The 20,339-nt window shown below is 35.2% G+C and overlaps 1 long non-coding RNA gene across 1 annotated transcript in view; it reads left to right on the top strand.

The window, feature by feature from the left end:
- Window positions 1–20,339, top strand: part of LOC116154359 (uncharacterized) — a 305,717-nt gene that overhangs the window by 930 nt on the left and 284,448 nt on the right. Inside the window, exon 2 of the long non-coding RNA XR_004138226.2 lies at window positions 743–875. This is a non-coding gene — a long non-coding RNA (uncharacterized LOC116154359). The remainder of the gene's footprint in view (window positions 1–742; window positions 876–20,339) is intronic.

Below are 20,339 nucleotides of genomic sequence, written 5' to 3'. Positions count from 1 at the left end.
TCCCCTTATAGCACTAACCAGAGAAGGTGTCTGCTTTAGGATGCATGGATGCCTTGACCACTGGATTTGACTTTAAGTAGATTCTGAGGGCTTACTTAATAGGAACTAAGTGCAGAGGAGCCATATATCAAGAGAAGAAACAGTTGATGGTTTTGTTAAAGGTATTTCCAACCTTGAGAGTCAATCAGTTCATGGCTCCGGCCTTAAAAGAATTTACATTTTAGCCATGAGACAAGACAAATGCATCAAAAGGTAAATAATACAAGGAGGCCATATGATAGGGAGAACTACTAACAATAAGTTCTAGGAATTCACATGGCAAATTGTTCTCATCACAGTTCCAGAAGCTTAACGGAGAAGAATGAAACTGAAAATAAACTGTGCTTTGAACTGCCCTGTTCAGTAGGGTAGCCACTAGCCAAATATGGATATTTATATTTGAAATGTGGCTGGTGCAAATTGAGACATGCAGTAAGTGTGAAATACACACCAGATTTCAAAGACTTAATACAAAGAGAAAAATGTGAAATATCTTAATTCTTATAATGATGACATGTTGAAATAATATTTGGTATATACTGGGTTAGTATATTAAAATTAATTTCACCTGTTTATTTTCACTTTTTTATTCTGGCTACTAGAAAAATTTTAAATTACATGGGTCACTTGCATCTTTTTTTTTTTAAGTCTTGACCTAGAAGGATTCATCAAACTCTAAGAACTCTCTTTGTACCCTTTGTAGTCCCTTCAGAATTTTCCAAAATGTTAATGGAAAGACAGTCAGATGACAAGATTCCTCATAAAGAGAAAGAAGACTATTCATAAAATATGCCATAAACAAAAACAAGGAAATAAGGCTGCAGATGCATTCTGTGGTGAGTAACCTGTTTGTCTACAATGGAAACTTCTTATTAGAAGGTAGTGACAATAATGTTCAAATTAAATAGAAACTAGTCTGTAAGGAGAGACTCAATCTTGAATTTAAGGAATTTAGTATTATAGTCAGTCAGGATCTGGCAGTTACGAAATGGGATTGAAAGATTATCTTGGCAATACTGAGCAGGGTGGGTTGAAATTGATAGATGGTTGGGCAACCCATTAAAACTCATTGTACTTAAAAATGCATTCTACCAAAAAAGTTCAATAGGGGATTGATTTAAATAAATTATAGCACATCTCTGAAGTGGAATCTGTATTGTTTGATATGGGAACATATCAAGATGTACAATGCAGTGAATAGTTTACAAAACAATATATATACACATTATGAACCCAAATATGTAACATTTTGTATGTGTGTGTATGAAACTAGATCATTTGATTGACTTTACCTTAATTATTTCAAAATTGTCTCAAAAACAGAAAATCTCAGGGTGGCATGTTTCCAGCGTTTTTCAGTGGCTCAACAAAGTCATCTATTTTTTTGGCTCTTTCATCTCTATGTTCCGTCATCCTGAGCATATTGGCCTTTCATTTTCAGCCTTGTCACCACATGGGTTGTTGGGCTGGGTTAATAAGCCTCAGCCTCGTTTCCAGCCCAGTAGTCTCTTAGTATCTCAGTATGTATGACCACTAGGACTTCTCAACTCACCAGTGTCCCACAGCCTTAGCTTCTAGGCCTTTTTTTTGTTTTATATATTCTCAGTCCATTGTCCTGCCATCTTCCCTACCCAGCCTTGCAACATTGGGTCTTAAAATTCCATCTTTGATGGACCTGAGTACAGTTTCTTACCTGGAGCTGACAACCGCTGTGGGATGCTGATTAATAAAAGACTCAATTCTAAAATAAGCTTACCTAAAGTTTGTAAAATGACTTTAGAAAACTGGCAATATCTGAACATACACATGGCATAGAGCTGAACATAGCTCAGCAGTTCCTCTCCCAGGTATATGACCCACAGAAATGAATATAAAGAGTTTATGAAACGTGTACTAGAATATTCATAGCAGGATTATTTCTAATACCTAAAATCTGGAAATATCTATGAAATATCTCTTCTTTAGTTCTTCTGTGATATCTTTGATTAGACTTTTGTAGTTTTCCTCACATAGGTCACGTACATATTTTGTTAGATTTATTCCTAAGCATTTTGTTTTCTGGGGTGCTAATACAAATCCTAATGTGTTTTTATTTTGAATTCCATTTGTATATTGCTAGTATACAGGAAAATGATTGATTTTTGTAAGTTAACCTTGTATTCTGAAACCTTACAATAATTGCTTGTTAGTTCCAGGAGTATTTTTGTCAATTGTTTTTGGCTAATGCTGTGTATTAGATCTTTGGAAACTATTTATCTTCTAACTGCAAGTTTATACCCTTCGACCAACATCACCCCAATCCCCGTCACCTCCCCCTGCACCAGTCCCTGGTAACCACCATTCTACTCTGTGTTTCTACAAGGTCAGCTTTTTTAGATTCCTCCTATAAGTTATATCATCTAGTATTTGTCTCTCTCTGACCGATCTCACTTGCATAATGCCCTCAAGGTTCATCCACATTGTTGCAAATGGCAGGATTTCCTTCTTTCTCATGGCTGAATCATATCCCATTTTATACATAAACCACATCTTTACCTATTCCAAGTATCCCGTGATGGATACTTGGGCTGTTTTCATAGTGATTGTGAATAATGCTGCAATAAACACAGGAGTGTAATTAATTAATTAGTTAATTAATTAATTAAATAGCTTTCCTAACCTTTTTAGTGAATTATATTGGGAAGGAAAAAATGATCACTACCATGGCAGACACTACTGGTTACCGACCCAGCTACCATTTTCCACCTCTTCCTTAATTAATAGGTAGAATTTGTTAGGGTACCAAAAAACTAAAGAAATACATATGAGCTCCTCCCATTATCCTGGAAGTACTTCTATTTCCCTTTAAACAAGAATATTGTAGAGGTGGTCATGTGACCAAGGGACAGTCAGGGAGGATTCTGCCATTCTGCCACTAAAATGGCAAAATATATGCTTGTAAAATACAGAGAGTTATTCTTGGGCCACTATTCAAGCCAAGAGTTATTCTTGGGCTACTGTTGGACTTGGCATATAATCTGCCAGCTATTCTTTCTTAGACATTACTGAAATGAAAATGTAGAAGTAGAAAAACCGAGGAATAAGTAAAAGAGTAAAGCTTTGTGTGTTTGTATGCATATGCTTATGTTAGCAGGAGGATAGTAGATGGAGAAGGGGAGAAAAGTATATGAAGTTTCAGCAGTTTCCTGGAAAACAAAGCTAATAGTAGTGATTTGACTACTAGTCAAAAACATTGCTTAAAAAATGCAGTAAAGAAGCTACAAAAGAGTTGGTTGAGGGCATGGCAAAGGGCAGAAGTGAGACTAAGAGCTGAAAATGAAGACAATATTTGAAGTATGATACGGTTGAATCAATCATCAGACATCGTCTTCTCTCATCCATATGCACTGAGAGCAGCCAAAAGCACATCTGCCACCAGACAAAAACCGAAACAAACAAAAAACCCTAGAGTCTCCTCCAAGTTAATTGCATAAATAGTAGAGAAGACATGAAAGTTTTTATGTTAACAACACAGAGCAAAACCACGATCATTCTGGCGTTCAGGGCCAGCATCCAGAGAGCCAGCTGCTTGCTTATCCATCCTAAAGTGAAACCTGATATTTAGTACTCCTGGCCCTGCCCTACTCAACCTAGCCATTTATACACAATTCCCTCACAGGAGAGAGAACCAGAAGACATCCTACTTACTAAAAGCAAACCTCATCAATGGCCAGTTCTTTATATAAACATGCAGTGAAGAATCAACAGGCAAATCAGGAAAATCGCCATTATGAAAGGGAAAGACAAAAACTAAATAACTAACTCTAAAGGAAGCAATTAAAATTTGTGAAATAAAAGAGAACTTTTTTTAACAAGAACATTTTTAAAAAACACTCCAATTTATATACTTTAGTATTCAGAATATATTGGATCTATAAGGTACAAACAAGGTACTCTGAAAAAAGGAGCAATCATAGAATAAAACAGAGTTCTAAGACACTAAAACATGATTACTTAAGTTAAAAAGAATTCATTGGAAATATTGAAGATAAAAATCAAATAAATCTAGAATATAGGATATGTGAAGACATAAACAGAATATATGAGAAAAGATGAGTCATGGAGAGCCAATCCAACAAACTAACATTCAATCAGTAGAAGAGAAAGAGATATTTTTTTCAGTGAGGAAAAAAAATCAAAAATACAAACTAGAAATAATAATAATGAGTCTGAAAAGTTTCCAAACATAAAGACATCTATCAACAAAGGGACAAGAATCAGATCTATTCAGCAGCACTGCATATATATTAGAAGACAATGACAGAATATTTTAGGTTTAATGGTAGAAAATTTTCATTCTAGAATTCTGTACTCATTCAAATTATCAATTAACTACAAGAGCAAATAAAGATATTTTCAGATCAGCAGATCCAAAAGGTCTGCATCCAAAGGATGCAGAACTACAGAATACTTTCCTCGCGTGTGATCTTTTAGGAAGTTACTTGACCATGTACTCCAGTAAAATAAAGGCAAAAGCTAAGAGGAAAACATGGAATTCTGGAAAAGGTGTATCAATCCTGAAAAAGGCAAAGAAAAGTTCCAGGAAAAGGGCTGTGCAAGTCTAGAGAGGAAGCAGTATAGAGGGGAGCAAGAGGAAGAAAGTTCAAGGAGGAAGGTCTTGCAGGAGAAAAAAGGGAGCGGGGTTCAGTAGAACAGATGGTAAGATAGCGGATTTGAAAAAAACAAGGTTGTAGCAAATCAGATGGTGCAAGGATAAAATGTCGAAAGGGGTAGTTCCTTAAAGGAAATTCAGAAAAAATATAATCGGGAAAAGGGTCAAAACAATACATATTCATTACACCTAAGATTGAGAGGAAGAAAGGGAGCCAGCAAAGGGAAAAAAAAAAACGTGGTCAAAGAGGTGAGAGATAAGCGAAGATAAGTACAGTTATTTTTTAAAGTCATCAACAGGGTTAATTCCTGCTCAAATCAAGGAGAGTGGGAAAGAACCTACAAGAAAGAGATGAGTTAAGTAAGGGAATTATGAGGTGAAGGAAGACAAGGATGCACCCAAGACCATGGGTGAGGTTATTCTTAACCTTGGTAGAAGAATTTTTTCTGTAAGACAGAACAGAAGAAATAGAGGATGCTTGAAAATACAGGAAATGTTTAAGGTATTGAGGTATGGATAACTAAAAATTTCAAACTTGAATATACAAAAGAAAAGTTATGCTTCTTTTGGCAGCCTTGAAATTATGAGTTGTTGCTCAGTGAATGAACATTTTTTACTTTCCTAAAAGATAATAAAATACATTAAATTTTCATAAAATATTACAAAATGCAACAAAAACCAATTTCAAAGACACATTCATAGGTTAGCTATTAAAAAGCAATGCCACTCAAAGTCAATATAAAACATGAAATAAAAACACAGTTTTTATTCACAGTTTTTATTGGTTGTTTTAACTTGATATTCATTTGGTTGCCCAAATGCCAGGTGACATTCCATAATAAGTATGAATATGCGTGAGTATGTTTGTGTGTATGAATGGGACTTTAGGGGGGAAAATTAGAGGTAGTTACCTTCAAAACTAGTCATTTTTAACTAGCCTTTTGATATCAGAAGATAAGTTTTGCTTTCTTATTCTAGCAAATGATCCACCCAAAGTTTGAGGCTAAAACATATTTATTCCCTAAAGCACTGTGTGGGAAGGAAAGTCATTCCTTGCCAGCTGTCACTATTCTATGATTACCCCTATGGATAAGGTAGGAAAATGCTTAAACTATGTATAATGAGACCCAGAATAACTGTAATTTAAACGAATAGACATCTCATATACAGGATGCATGAGTAATCCTAGAATAGTGTACTTGCTTTCTCAATTTATTCATCCAGGGACACTGGCGCCTTCTCATTACTCTGCCGTTTCTGGGGTGTTATCCTCATCTAATGGTCCAAGATGACTCACAACCATCAAATACTCCAAGTAACAGTCCAAAGGAAGAAGAGGAACCAAAGGACATCCCTTTGAGAACAGGAGCTGAAAATATACCTATCATTTACAGTTACATGGTCATACTTGGTTGCAAAGGAAGCTAGGAAGCGTAGTTTTTATTTTAGGCAACTTTGTACTAAGTTGAATAATCAGGAGGTAAGAAATATTTGGAGACAAATGTTTCATCCAAAATGCATTTCCTTCTCAATTAAAGCAAATATACTGGTATTAAACAGATAAGAACAGCCTCTCTTCCCTTCTTATCAAAACTGAGCCACAGGGAACAGAACAGAATGTCAAGAATAACTTCTATCTCTTTCTAGCACTAAAAAGTGAGCTATTAAAAATGGCAAAATAAAATCCCAGATAGTAATTACTTTAAGGATTAATTTTTCCTGGAGTTTAAACTATTCTTAAGCATGTTCAATATGGTCAAAATGAAGTTTCCATTCATTCCACCCACAAGTAATTAAGCATATATCACAAGACCCACACTTTGCTAAGCAGTGTGAAACTTTCCAGAGAAACATGTGATGTGATCTCTAGTCTCAAGGAATTTACAGTTTGGGTAGAAGACAAATTTAACACTCTCAAGACTATTTAAGAACAATTAAGTACTGGTGTAGAAAGGGTATAGTTCAGTGGTAGAGTGCATGCTTAACATGCACAGGGTCCTGGATTGAATCCCCAATACCTTCATTTAAATAAATAAATAAAAACCTAATTACCTCCCTCCCCCCTAAAAAATATTTAAAAAAATTTTTTTTAGAAAGAACAATTAAGTACTGAGTTGTGTGGTACTATCTTTATGAATGCAAAAGGAATTCAAAGTAAGGATAGGCCACTGCTGGCTGCAAGATATTAAAAACCCTTGTGGAAATAGTGAAAATTGAACTGGGCATATAATAGGTAGAGTTTATTTATAAAACCTTTCATATGCAAAAGCATAAAAGGTGTTTTTGTGGGACTGATTCCAGAGGATGAAGACATGTTGAATTTTAAAAGTCCAAATTGTTACTGATGGGAGTCTAAAGGCTAAAAATGGGTGTCTTGGTCATCTATAAGCAGGTGTCATTTCTGTGTTTTGCTTTGCGTTGTATCTACAAGTACTAGCAGAATGCCTGACACATAGTAAACACCAACTGTCTGTTAAATAAATACAATTTTCCTTTTATACTCAGAGTTTTTTTTTTTTATATATGACCAAGGATTTAACGTTTTTATTGAGGTACAGCTTTTTTAAAAATTGAAATGCACCAAAGTATACAAATCTTAATTGCCCAGTGCCATATACCACCTCATATAACTACTGCCCAAATCAAGTTATAGAACATTTCTAACTTTCCAAAATACTCTCTTATGTTCCTCTCAGTCAGCACTCAGATCCCCTCACCCCACCCCGGTCACCCACCAAAAGTAGCCACTATTCTGATTTCTGTCAGCATAGATTAGTATCCTGGTTTTGAAATTCATATAAATAAAATACTATAGTCTGTCACTCAACATTTTTTCAGGTTATTGCTACCCTGGCCTTAATTTGTGAGGCTTGTTGATACTTGAAAGACATATTTCCACCCTCTATTTTAAAGTCTTTTCTTATGGGAAAACCCCATAAAAGTGTGGAAAAGGTGTTTATTAGGTAGTAATGTAGAGTAGAATTGTCATTGACCTTTAAACTTCAAAGGCAGGTGGTGCTTACTTTAAGTGTAGGCAAGGCTCACGTAACTCCATCCTGCACCATTATAGTGCAGCTTGTCACTTCCAAAATGCAGTCAAGGTAACTTGCTGTGACATTTTTATTCAGACAAACCTGGAAATCCCTTATGAGAAGTTTAGGTTAACTACAAAATTAGAGGCACAGTCCTTATACAAAACCACCCTCACTTTTGACACCAACTGCAAGTTTGCAGGGGTATTGGGGGTAGTTCCCAAACTACCTCAGTTTTAGTAATTTGCTAGAAAGACTTAGGAAACTGTTATACTCGTGATTATGGTTTATTAAAGGGAAAGGGTACAGATTAAGTTTAAGATTATGTCAAAAGAAGATACACATAAATTTATAAGCTTTTGCACAGCAAAGGAAAGCATAAACAAAACAAAAAGACAATCTATGGACTGGGAGAAAATATTTGCAAATGATGTGACTGAAAAGGCTTAACTTCCAGAATACACAAACAGCTCATACAATTCAATAACAACCCAATCAAGAAATGGGCAGAATACCTAAAAAGACATTTCTCCAAAGAAGACGTACAGATGGCCAAAAGGCACATTACAGGATTCTCAAAATCACTAATTACCAGAGAAATGCAAATCAAAACTACAATGAGGTATCACCTCAGACCAGTCAGAATGGCCGTATTTTAAAAGTTCACAAACAGTAAATGTGGAGAGGGTGTGCAGAAAGGGAAACGCTCCTACACTGTTGGTGGGAATGCAGTTTGGTGCAGCCATTATGGAAAATGGTATGGAGATTCCTTAAACAACTAGAAATAGAGTTACTGTGTGATCCAGCAATCCCACTCCTGGGCATAAATCCGGAGAAAACTCTTAATTCAAAAAGGTACATGCACCTCAGTGTTCATAGCAGCACTATTTACAATAAGACATGGAAGCGACCTAAATGTCCATTGACATATGATTGAGTAAAGAAGTTGTGATAGATATACGTGTGTGTGTATATACATATATATACACACACACAATAGAATACTATAAGAAAAAATGAAATAATACCATTAGCAGCAACATGGATGGATCTAGAGATTATCATACTAAGTGAAGTAAATTAGACAGAGAAAGACATATCATATGATATCACTTATATGTAGAATCTAAAAAAGGAAAATTTTAAAAATGAACTTATTTACAAAGCAGAAAGAGACTCACAGACATAGAAAACAAGCTATGGTTACCAAAGGGGAAAGGCAGGTAGGGATAAATTATGAGTTTGGGATTAGAAGATATAAACTACTATATATAAAATAGATAAACAACAAGGTCCTAATGTGTAGCATAGGAAACTGTATTCACTATTTTGTAATAACCTCTAATGAAAAAGAAAATGGAAAAAATATATATGTATATATAACTGAATCACTATGTTGTATACCAGAAATTAACCCAACATTGTAAGTCAACTAAACTTCAATAAAATATTAAAATAAATAAAATAAAAATAAAATACAAAAAAGATACACATAGAGCAGAGTCAAAGAGGGTTTCAAATGCAGTTTCATTTGTCTTCTAGCCATGGAGTCAAGACACAGTACTGTCACAGTATTAATGTGTGACAATATGCACAGAGTACAGTCCATCAGGGAAGCTCACCTGAGCTTGGTATGCAGATTTTTTGGAAGGGGCGAGGAATCCTCATTATGTAGGCATGATTAATTGATTGCCCACTTGTTTAATCCCAGTTTCCAGGTTCATATCTTTGTGACCCAAAGCCCCCATCCTGTCACATTGTTAGACCTTTAGGAGGGCCAGCCCCAACGGAAGACTGTATGGGTGTGGCCAGTCCCCACTGTAAATCATATTGTTAGACTACACAGTATGACCCAAGGACCTCAGGCAAACAGCAGATCCTGTAAGGCTGAGGGCAAAGGCCAAGCCTTCTCTTTGGGCAAGCTCCAATTCTGTACTATATAACCCCCAAATCTTCACTTCTTTCCCTAGAGATTTGGTTGTTTCCAAAACCTGAAATTAAACTGTCCCTTCAAAAAAAAGTTGTTTCTCAATGATTCATTTCATGAGTTCATATTTTTTAACATTCTGAATTATTATGAAGAATCTCAACATATGTTATGAGATGGAAGATTGGAATGGGAGTACTAACATTTTCTTCTTCCCCCAACTGCCCAATATATATATAAGTTTGAGGATTCTACCAAGATTGTAGAATGAATTATTTTGAAAGTTGGGCAACAGCTGCAAAATGAAACTAAGTTCTCCAGGTGCTATAATACCGGAACTGACAATGACTAAAAAAGTAGGCTGAGCTAGCAACATTTCAGTGATTTTGAGGCTTAGGGATTGGGTAAGTGTACAAGACTCCCCTAGAAAGCGTGTGGATTCCCAAAAGCTTCCCTAAGGTGAAATAATCTAAAATTGTCCCTATGTTTTGAGCATTTTTTTCTTTACATGAATGTGTTGAGGTGTTCTCTGAGGAACTAATACCATTATGGTTTAAAATGAAATTAAAAGATTTAAAGGTTAAGGTGCTACTTAATATTATTAACGTCAAGTTTCTGTTTAAAGTAATTTTTAATTACTATTTTGATAGTTTAGCTCTCTTCTTAGCTTAATATGAATTGTGTGTTTTGGGAAGTTTTTTGGGTGGTTTTGTTAGTTTGTTTGTTCTTGTTAAGATATCGTAAGATACAGGACTTAAGTTGATGAAACAGGCTGGATACTGAAATGCCACCTTAGCAGGACCAGAGCAATTGAAGTCAATTAAATCCCAGGTCAGGCAGGCAGATATAGAATCATTGGTCAAGATGGGCAAGGTTCAAGTCAGACATAAGATTCCAATTTCATACGTTTAAGAAGCTCAAACTAAGAGGTATATTTAGCTACCTCTGTAGGTTGATTTGAAGTTTCACTCAGCCTTTCACTGAGCACCTACTTTGGGTCAGCAGACACACTAGCAGACAAGACATTGTGTTGGCTTTTACGAATGATAGCTAACATTCATTGCTCATCTGCCTGCTATTTGCCAGGCATTGTGCTAAGCACTTCTTCTGGAACTCTCTTATTCTCACTTTTATTGTCTAGATTTCACAGGTAGGGAAACTGAGTCTCTAAGAGGTTGACAGTCTGGCTAGAAAAGAATATCTAAAGGCACCTTGGCCCATCCTCCAAAGCGGAACTTTCTTGCTAGCTAAAGGCCCTCGCCCACTGTAATGAACGTAGCTCCTCAGTATCTGAAAAATTATCACTTTCAGTTTCTGTTCTGGATACAAGAGCCCCATTTTTGGCAAAATGTGGTACTTCATAAAGGAGGACTTGACCTGGGGACTGATAGCAAAGAAGTCAAGGGTTATCTCATTCCCTTCGGTATCAAATGGTTTATCATCTAGAATTCTAACATATTCTAGACCAGAAGACGGTAGTCGTTTCGGTTACAGCTCTGTCAGTTGGTATTTATTTTGCTATTATGCAGAAGAAAGATAGAAACATTAATTTTAGTATGTTAATACTTAAAATGTATACCTGAGGCTGCTTAAAAATAAGTTTTTCCTTAAAAATGTGATGTTGATTTCACCAGTGCATCACTTTAAAATTTAAAATCTAGGTACAATCAATGTACAAAGATAAAAATTGTCCCTATCTGAACATAAAGTCTCAGATATACACAACTCTGAACAGACCTGGTTATTTAACAACCACTAAAGGGAATTTTACAAAATTAAATCTGACATATATGCTCTGTGGGAGAATTTCTCCTTTTTAGCTTTCACAAAGACACAGAAAGAAATTATACATGCATATATAAGCAAAGCAAGTATAAACAGTTTTTTTTATTATGTGTGTAGCACTGATTATAGTGTTTCCTTTCATAAAAGCAGAAATGGTATAATATCCTCTCATAGTTTGAAACTCTGGAAATAGACAACCATATCCTAGCATTAGCAAGCTTGTGTGTTGAGACCACCTCCCACAGACATGCATGGGAGTCACTAATGCCCACAACTGACATAAGTCCCAGAAGATATCTTTTTCTGTTTAGCCATCTTCTAATCTAAATGAACCAATGCAACTTCCCACACTACTCTGAGGAAGCCAACATCTAATGTATTATTTTATGTACTTAATTATTTTTTACAGTGTGAAAGAAGTTTATGAAAATCCATTTATATAGTGTTTTACATTTTTAAAAAATGTACACAGACCTCAATATTCAGTCAACTGTATTCTCAGATGTGCTTTGCAAGAAGACAGATTGCTTTGCCTATCCTATAAAAAGATGCTTTTGTTTATACTCCTGAAGATGATGCATATATTACACCACTTCTCTTGTTGAGATCCCCAAACCTCTGTAAACAGTGAAGAGATATCAGCAAAGAGCTTGTCCAGAATGTGACGCCTCATTGTAGAGATGCAGCACAAGTGATAATATGGTGGGGCAGCTCCAGAGGCTAAGGAGCTTCGTGGAGTCTCTTTTATAAAGGCACTAATCTCATTCATGAGGGCCCTACCTTCATAGCCTAATTACCTCCCAAGAGCCTCACCCCAAATACCATCACATCAGGAATTCAATTTAAATATATAAATTTGGGGAGAACATGTCTGTATGTGTGGATCAATCAATCAGTCAATCACCTATCCATCAATTATCCAAACCTACACTTTCTAGGTGAGGGAATCTCATGCCTCTAACCATTATGTTGGTTGTTCCCAAATACTTCCAGACCTGACCTGATCCCAACTCCAGGATCTTATATCCAAATGTCTATTTACTCCCTCCTCCCCTATCTTTGCCTCAATCATTCCTACCTCCTTGTTCTTGTTGAATACACTAAGCAAGTTCCTGCCTCAGAATCACTACTCCAAATTTATATTCATTAATACTCAGATTTTCTTCTAGTATGGTTGATATAAAAATCTTTGATGTTGTTTAAACGGAATTTTCAGTATTTTTTATTTTGCCATAAAATTAAAAAAAATAAAGCAAATGAAAAAAGAAAAACAAATGAAAAATAGGTCATAGCTAGCAGCCAGGACAATATACTAGCAATGAATCTGAAGATATAAACAATAAAAAGTAACCATTTTCACATTAGAATATTACTTCAGTTTAAGCTGCCACAAATTTTAATACTATTATAAAAACTTATTTTACTTCATCTTTTTAGAACTGATGTTTAAGAAGTTCTTATGGGAAAAGACTGTATTTTTAATAAGCATTTATATTTCCTCATAATGAAAAAAGCGTATCCATGTATTCAATCTTATGTTATTGTATTTTATTGAAGTTATTTGTTGGAAGAATAAACGATTTCTCAAAGGAAACAAATTATGTATTATGAATAGTAAAATAATCATATCTGAATGTTTCCATTGAATGTGTATTTATTTAATAAAATTGCACACGTAAGCAGGCCTTTATCAGCCTGCTACTATAAACTCAGGGGAAGGAAAACTACTTTTAAGGAATGAAAGGTAAGTGAATGCATAATCAGAATTTAATTTTGTGCAGGATTTCAGTGCATTCAAATTAGAAACCAAAAATGACATGTCAGAAAGCAGAGGAAGGGCAAAATGTCTTTTGGCGTTCTCTGCAAGAACGCTGAGGATTAGAGAAAAATTTCAAATCATAAATGAAAATTGCAGGAGCATGGGGAGGGATAGAGTTAGGGGACAGAGGTGATTAAGAGGTCATAGAGATTTCCCTGCAACGCACTCCAATCTAATTTAACTATATTGAGTAATAGCTTCCTTTAGTATGTCTATCACAGAAAGATTTTTTTGCTTCTGTTTTTTTAAATACATGAAGTTACAGCTCCATTTCTCAAAGATGCTAGATTCTTTAAAGTGCTTTATTTTAGAAGTATCCCAGTGGAACAGCTGAGCATTTTTAGGGTATTGGCTCTGTGAAACTGACTATATGTTATGTGAGCTTGTGCAGTCATCTCAGTCAAAAGTTAAATTAAAAAAAATAGGTAAGAGATATACATTTCATTTTAGGAAATATGATTAATTGCCCGAGTAACATTATAACACCAAAAATAAAATATAATTCACCATTTGTCTTTCTTTCTACCTCTCTATGAAACCAAGTTTTTGTTTTTCCATATTCTCTTAACATCTCTGCCCAGGTGATTATAAAAATTTTACCAAGCTGTAGTTATGGATTCAAATTTAATTTTTTAAATGTAAACATTTGTGTTCTTGGTTTCTTAGCATTTTTAAAATATCATTTTAGTCAGTGCATATATTTCATTGGTGAATGCGCAGTAATTGATTAACCCTATCATCATTTGTGAATATTTAGGAGGTGTGTAAACTCTTAATTTTTTTGTACTGTAGAGATTTAAAAATATATATATAAATCTAGTCTGTGCAATTTGAATTAATTGCAATTTTTAGTCTGGTGAATAAAGAGATGGTTAAAGCAGGGTTAGGAATTCTACAGAGGGCTGTTGACCCAAGAGGGGAAAAATCAATTGAATATTATGTTTTCCCATACATAGTGAAATATAAAATATTTAGTTATTTTTAAAATTCAAGAAAAAATAAATGTTATTTAATAATTAAGAAAAATACTCCAAAGCATACTTTGGTTACAAAACCCTTTGAACAGTGAGGAGCAAGGACTAAAGGGAGGCAGGCAAGAGTGGAGTGGAGATAGAGAGGCATATATAAGGAGTAGACGCACTGGAACAGAGACATTAAACAGACGAGTACTGTAATTTCTGCTAGGTTTTCCGATCTCTTCCTCGCTGAAAGGTTGTATCCATCACCCGTAGAGTTCAACCTATATGACTGCTTAGCACATGTCTGCTTTGGGGAAGAGAGGATGAAAGGGGCCCTAAGTCAAGTCAGCTGCTGTCACTTTAACTTTGCAGCCTCCTTCCGCCCCTAATGTGTTGTTTGGCTCCCCTGTGCCTGAGTCTCAGACTTGTTTCCTAAGAAGGGTAGGCTAGCTCCTATGGAGCTGAGCTTCTTCCTTTTTTTTTTTTTTTTCTTGATTCATTTCTACCCCTAAGAGTAGATTTCTGTTATTAGCTTCAGGGTTTTTTGGATGATGAGTAGATCTCTGGTCCTTCTGTAATTATATTCTGTACATCTGCTGGAGCTGCCATCTATTGTTGTACTTTCCAATATTAAAACAGACACTAAACTTCTCCGACCACATTAGGCTGCTCAGGTCTAGCTTCTCACTTGCTTTGGCTGTGGGTGGATATTTATTCCATTGTCAGATGCAGGACATCTCAGCCTTGTCCATCTCACTGCCAGTCAAAACCCAGGGACAGCTCAACAAAGCTGTGTATAGAGTGGTGCTTAAGACCGCCTTAATTGTCTGTTTTAAACATTTTAAAACTATACAACAGGCAAACTTTTTGAACTTCTTTTAATGATAGTTTGCATAATTAACCACATTATTGAGCAGAAAGTCAGCTGAAAAAGCTTCAGGACTGGACAAGACAGTTGAATAACTCATTTTTAAAGAATAGGCAAAAGTTTTTCATACAAGTGTTAAAAGTTGAGGGAAGAAGAGGGTAAGTCATGCATGAGGAAAGGGTATGGAATTTAAAATCTGAAGGATTGAGTTTGAGACCCAGTTCTGCCTTGTTTACTATGACAGTGGGCAAGATACTTAAGAACCCTGAGCCCCAGTTTTCTCATCATCAAATTGGTGATACTAGCCATCTAAAAGGGCTGAGGGAGGATAAGTTGAATAATATAATGAACTTTTTGATGGTTTATTGTATATAAGTAAGATTTTTCTGATGTACAATCCCTGTGAAAAAGTCCCAAGTATATCTGGGGTACATTCTGAACTTGCAGGCTGTGCCCTAGGGAGTCATTTACTTATGCACTATATGTTTTTTAGCCTTTCAGAAATATATTCCCGATAGTCAAATGGCCTGCCATCTTGTGAACCTGGGTTGAGGCAAAATCCTTATGAATAGGACTGCAAGGCAAAGATGAACCATCCCCCTGAGTGATGTTACTTGTAAATGCTTAGAGTATTGTTTGGGTCAGATGACAAATTAGATTCAAAAAGTTGATATTACCTATATGGTTTTATTTGCTGTGGGCATTAAATCATGTGGAAATATGAAAAGGAAAGAGAGAAGAAAGATCCAAGCTTCTGGGTATTGACAACTCTGATTAATAAAGGAAGAAGGACTGCTGGAAGGAGCAATTTTCTGCGCCTAATTTGAAAGGCTAAAAGGCTAAAGAGATACCTCTCTTTCTGTCTTTATTCATACTAGCAAACATTTCTGAATTCCCTACTCTCTTGCTCAGTCTTGTATTAGATTCCAGGAATTCAGAAGCACAGTCTCAGCCCTCCTGTGTCTGAGTGAGAGGCACATTATGTAAATCATCATATACAAGGTGCCAATCAAAATATGTACAAAGCCTGTGAAAGCACAGAAGGAAAGCAGTCAGTTATATTTACTGGGGTCATGAAGGCTAGTCAGAGTCTTAAAAAATGATCTTAAGGTCACCAGAAAGCTAAGAATTTTCCAGGCAGATGAGACTTTAAGTAAAAACATAGAATGTGAAGAAATTGTGCGACATTTATAGAAACAATGTGAGATCCAGGATAAAGTAGGGGAAGGGTTGGAGTCAGAGATATAATTTGATGGCATCGGTGGTCCAAGTGGTCAGCAAACTATGACCCAAGGGCAGGCCCATGGCTTGTTTTCATAAATAAAGTTTTATTGCAACACAGCCATACCCACTGGTTTAGGTATCATTTACAGCTGCTTTCAAGCTATAACAGCAGAGTTGAGTCGTTTCGAAAGGGACCATATAGTCTGCATGCATAAAGTATTTACTATATGGCCCTTAACAGGAATAGTTTGCTGTATCCTGGTGTAGGTAATAAATAGCAAAGGACTGAACTAAGGAAGTAGCATGCAGTGGAGAGAAAGAGACAGGTTTGTGAAGCACTTTAGAGAGAAGGTTTTTTTTCCCCCAAAGAATGTATTTATTTTTATTGCTCTTTCTGCTTTTTATTACTACATATCTCTATAAAAATAATAGATACTTATTGTAAACAATTTAAATAATGCCGTGTATATAAAATAGATAGTAAAAACATTCAAACAATAACAAATTGTAAAGAGAAAGTGAATGTCCTTAAGGCAACAATTGTTAACAGTTTGAGGTACCTTTTTCCCAAGACTTTTTCATGCATATATATTTATTCATATTAATGTGTTTGCTTTTATAAATGGGGTCATTTTATACAGACTGTTCTATAATCTGCTTTTATCACTTAACAGTATACCAGAGACCTCTTTCCATGTCATGTTATATATATCTCATGCACATTAACAGTTTTATATTTTAAACATTCTTTTGTAGAGAAGTCCAATTTAATTATTAATTCATTCTAAGGATACTATTATTGAGAATGTAGTGTGTATGTATAGAGTTGTCTACCTAGTGCTGCCATACATATAATCTTCTGAGAACTGTTCCCTCTGGCCTCCATTTGTGTACCATGATGGCAGTCATACTAGTAGTAGTTAATCCAGTTTCTTAGGGTCGATTCTTTGGTCCAAGTGTGGACATTTAACAAAAGTCAGCCATTGGAGTTAGCATCTCCACTTGTAGATGGTGTCAGATCCCACAGATTAAGGGTTTATTTATACAAGATGGTCCCCACTTTGGATGCAAATCACAAGTCCAGGCTCAGATGATGGTCAGCATTTTTTAGCAATAAAGTATTTTTTAATTAAGTTATGTACTTTTTTAAGGCATGATGATATTGCACACACTATAAACATAACTTTTATATGTACTGGGAAACCAAAGACTTCATGTGACTCACTTTATTGCAACATTCACTTTGTTGCAGTGGTCTAGAACTGAACCTGAAATTTCTCTGAGGTATGTCTGTATATCTTGATCAAATGGGGCTTGTTCCAGAAATACAAAGTTGATTTAATATTTGAAAATTGATCCATGTAATTCACCACATTAACTAAACAAGAAAAAAAATCATATGATTATCTCAGTAGACACAGAAAAGCATAGGAAAAAGCATTGGGTTACATGATAATTTTTTGGAGAAGATACCAAAAGCACCATCCATTAACAAACAAATAAATTGGATTTCATCAAAGTAACCATTTTTGCTCTGCAAGAGACATTGTTTGGCGAATGAAAGGAACCATAGACTAGGTAGAAAATATTTGTAAACCGTATAGTTGATAAATGACTTAGAGCCAGAATATACAAAGCACTTTCAAAACTTAATAGTGAGAAAACAGCCCACAAAAATAAGCTAAAACATTTGAACAGACACTTCTTACAGAATATTTATAAATAGCAAATAGGCACATGAAAATGCTCAATATCATTAGTAATTAGGGAAATGCAAATTGAAACCACTACACACCTACTAGAATGGCTAAAATTAAAAAGACTGATTTTGGTGAAGGTGCTTAAAAAAAATGGAATTCTCATGCACTGTTGATGGGAGTATAAAATGGTACAACCTCTTTTGACAACAGCTTTACAGTTCTTAAGAAAGTAAACATACACTTTCTATATGATCCAATACTTTCATTTCTAGGAATTTACCAAAAGAAATTAAAATATGTGTCCACACAAAGACATGTACACGAGTGTTCACAGCAATGTTGTTTTGTTTGCAACAGCTAAAACCTGGAAGCTGCTCAAATGCCTATCAAAAGGTGAATGAATAAATAAATTACCAAATCCTGTACAGTAGAATACTTCTGAGCAATACGCGTGGAATTAATACTCAGAGATAACTGCTTCTCCAGCAGAGGAAAACCTAGGAGATAATAGAACGAAGACAATTCCAAACAAAACAAAACAAACAACAAACAACAAACAACAACAACCACAACTTTTGAAAGCAATTCATACCAAAAAAGCCTGTTAGCAGTCACAGGATAATGATTATTTCAATGGAGAATGCCCGTGGAGGGCCATGTAACTGAGGCTGGGCCATGCTCTATAGCATATTTTCACACAAAACCATATGTGACAGTAAGAAGTGCTCATTTGGGAGCATTTGATCTACTGTCAAATGTCTATTGAATATTATCTGTGTTATTGGCTTTCCTTTAATTTTAATAATAATCTCATGTGTTTATATTGTGTCCATTGAATTTAGATGTGAGGAATTGGTGGGGAGTTGAGACTTGCCAGTTTTTCAGATAAGGGCTTTACAAGACCCATGCCCTTTGTAAGTAATTTGAGTCTTCTGTGGTGGAAATGAGTTGGAAATAAATAATTTTTTGTCACATTCTACTATTTACTTGAGCTATGAGATTTTAAGTAAATGATCAAATATTCTCTTTGCCCTTTGAAACATTGAGTGTCTAATTAACCACTATTAGTCATGCTTCAACTATTCCAATCTTTAAATCTCAAAAATAAAACTCCATTCTGAATGAGGTATGATAGCATCAAATGCCAGAAAACCTTCTTCTCTGGATATTCCCACTCAGGTAACATGAAATGAAATGCAGACTTTCGCTTATGTCCCATAGTTTCCTTACCTTGAGCTGGAGAATGCTGTTTAGGAAATAAATTTCCTTACAGAGTAGTTCATATAACATTTTTGGCTCCTTCCAATTACATACTTTTCTGCTAAATACAGACGATAAGAAAAACTCCAGGCAGCCTAGACCTGCTTCATATTGATCACATTCAATAATTTTGCTATTAACTTTCTACATAGGAAATAAGGACAAGAAATTGGCTTAATAATAGTACTTTATCATATCCCTGGTACTTCTTTGTCAATATTTGTGCTGGATTTTTACCCACCTGCTTTGTTGCTGACTTTCTAGCCATCTGTGCTCCCAGACCTGTTGGTTGGTATAATCTAATGTAATCTCTTGTTCTCTTATATCTCTTTTTCTGAAAAAAACCCCTAGCTCATAGTCATAATTCTAATTCAGAGACCTCTGTTTGTTTCAGGTTGTGAGGAAAACAAAGAAAGCAGAGAAAAAAAATTATGGGCAAACATTTTGAAAATAAATACTGTTAGTCACAGGAAGTATTTGGTGAGTTTGTATGTAATTCTGTATGAACTATCCACACTGAAAGAGAGCAAATAAAAGTAGTGTCCTACTAAGTTTAGATTCATTGCTGTCTTCCTGACAGGAAATTCAAAGGCAATTCCAAGAATCTTCAACAGAAAGTTACCTAACCATGCATGTAGCTAAAACTTAACATCTTGAATTCAGATAATAGCAGGTTTGATCAAGTTAATTTAAAGCAAAATGTGCTGACTATCCACCGTGAGAAAGGACCTAGAGAGGTAAAAACAATATATATAAGATATCTGTTTCATGTACTTTGTACAGTGAGATGTAAAAAAGTTGTTATCTTAACAGATGGTATTAGAGTTCCTTTGATTTTATTGAGGAAAAGCTTAGATAAAAATCACTTGACATGGAAAATGAGATCCTAAGGGCATACATTATCAGGCGTCAAACAAACAAAGGGAAAAGCTTAACTTCTATTTATGATAAACAAGAATTTGAGGAAAGGGGGAGAGGACAACAGAGAGGGAGAGAAAAGAAGTATAGGTAAATATTTTTAAAAGCAGAGATATCTAATGTGCATTATTCTGAAATGTGAACTCCCTGCTCTACC

This window comes from Camelus dromedarius, chromosome 6 (genome assembly GCF_036321535.1).
Source record: "Camelus dromedarius isolate mCamDro1 chromosome 6, mCamDro1.pat, whole genome shotgun sequence".
Taxonomy (NCBI): domain Eukaryota; kingdom Metazoa; phylum Chordata; class Mammalia; order Artiodactyla; family Camelidae; genus Camelus; species Camelus dromedarius.
The sequence above is the reverse complement of the archived record's forward strand: the minus strand, read 5'-3'. Positions and strand labels throughout refer to the sequence as shown.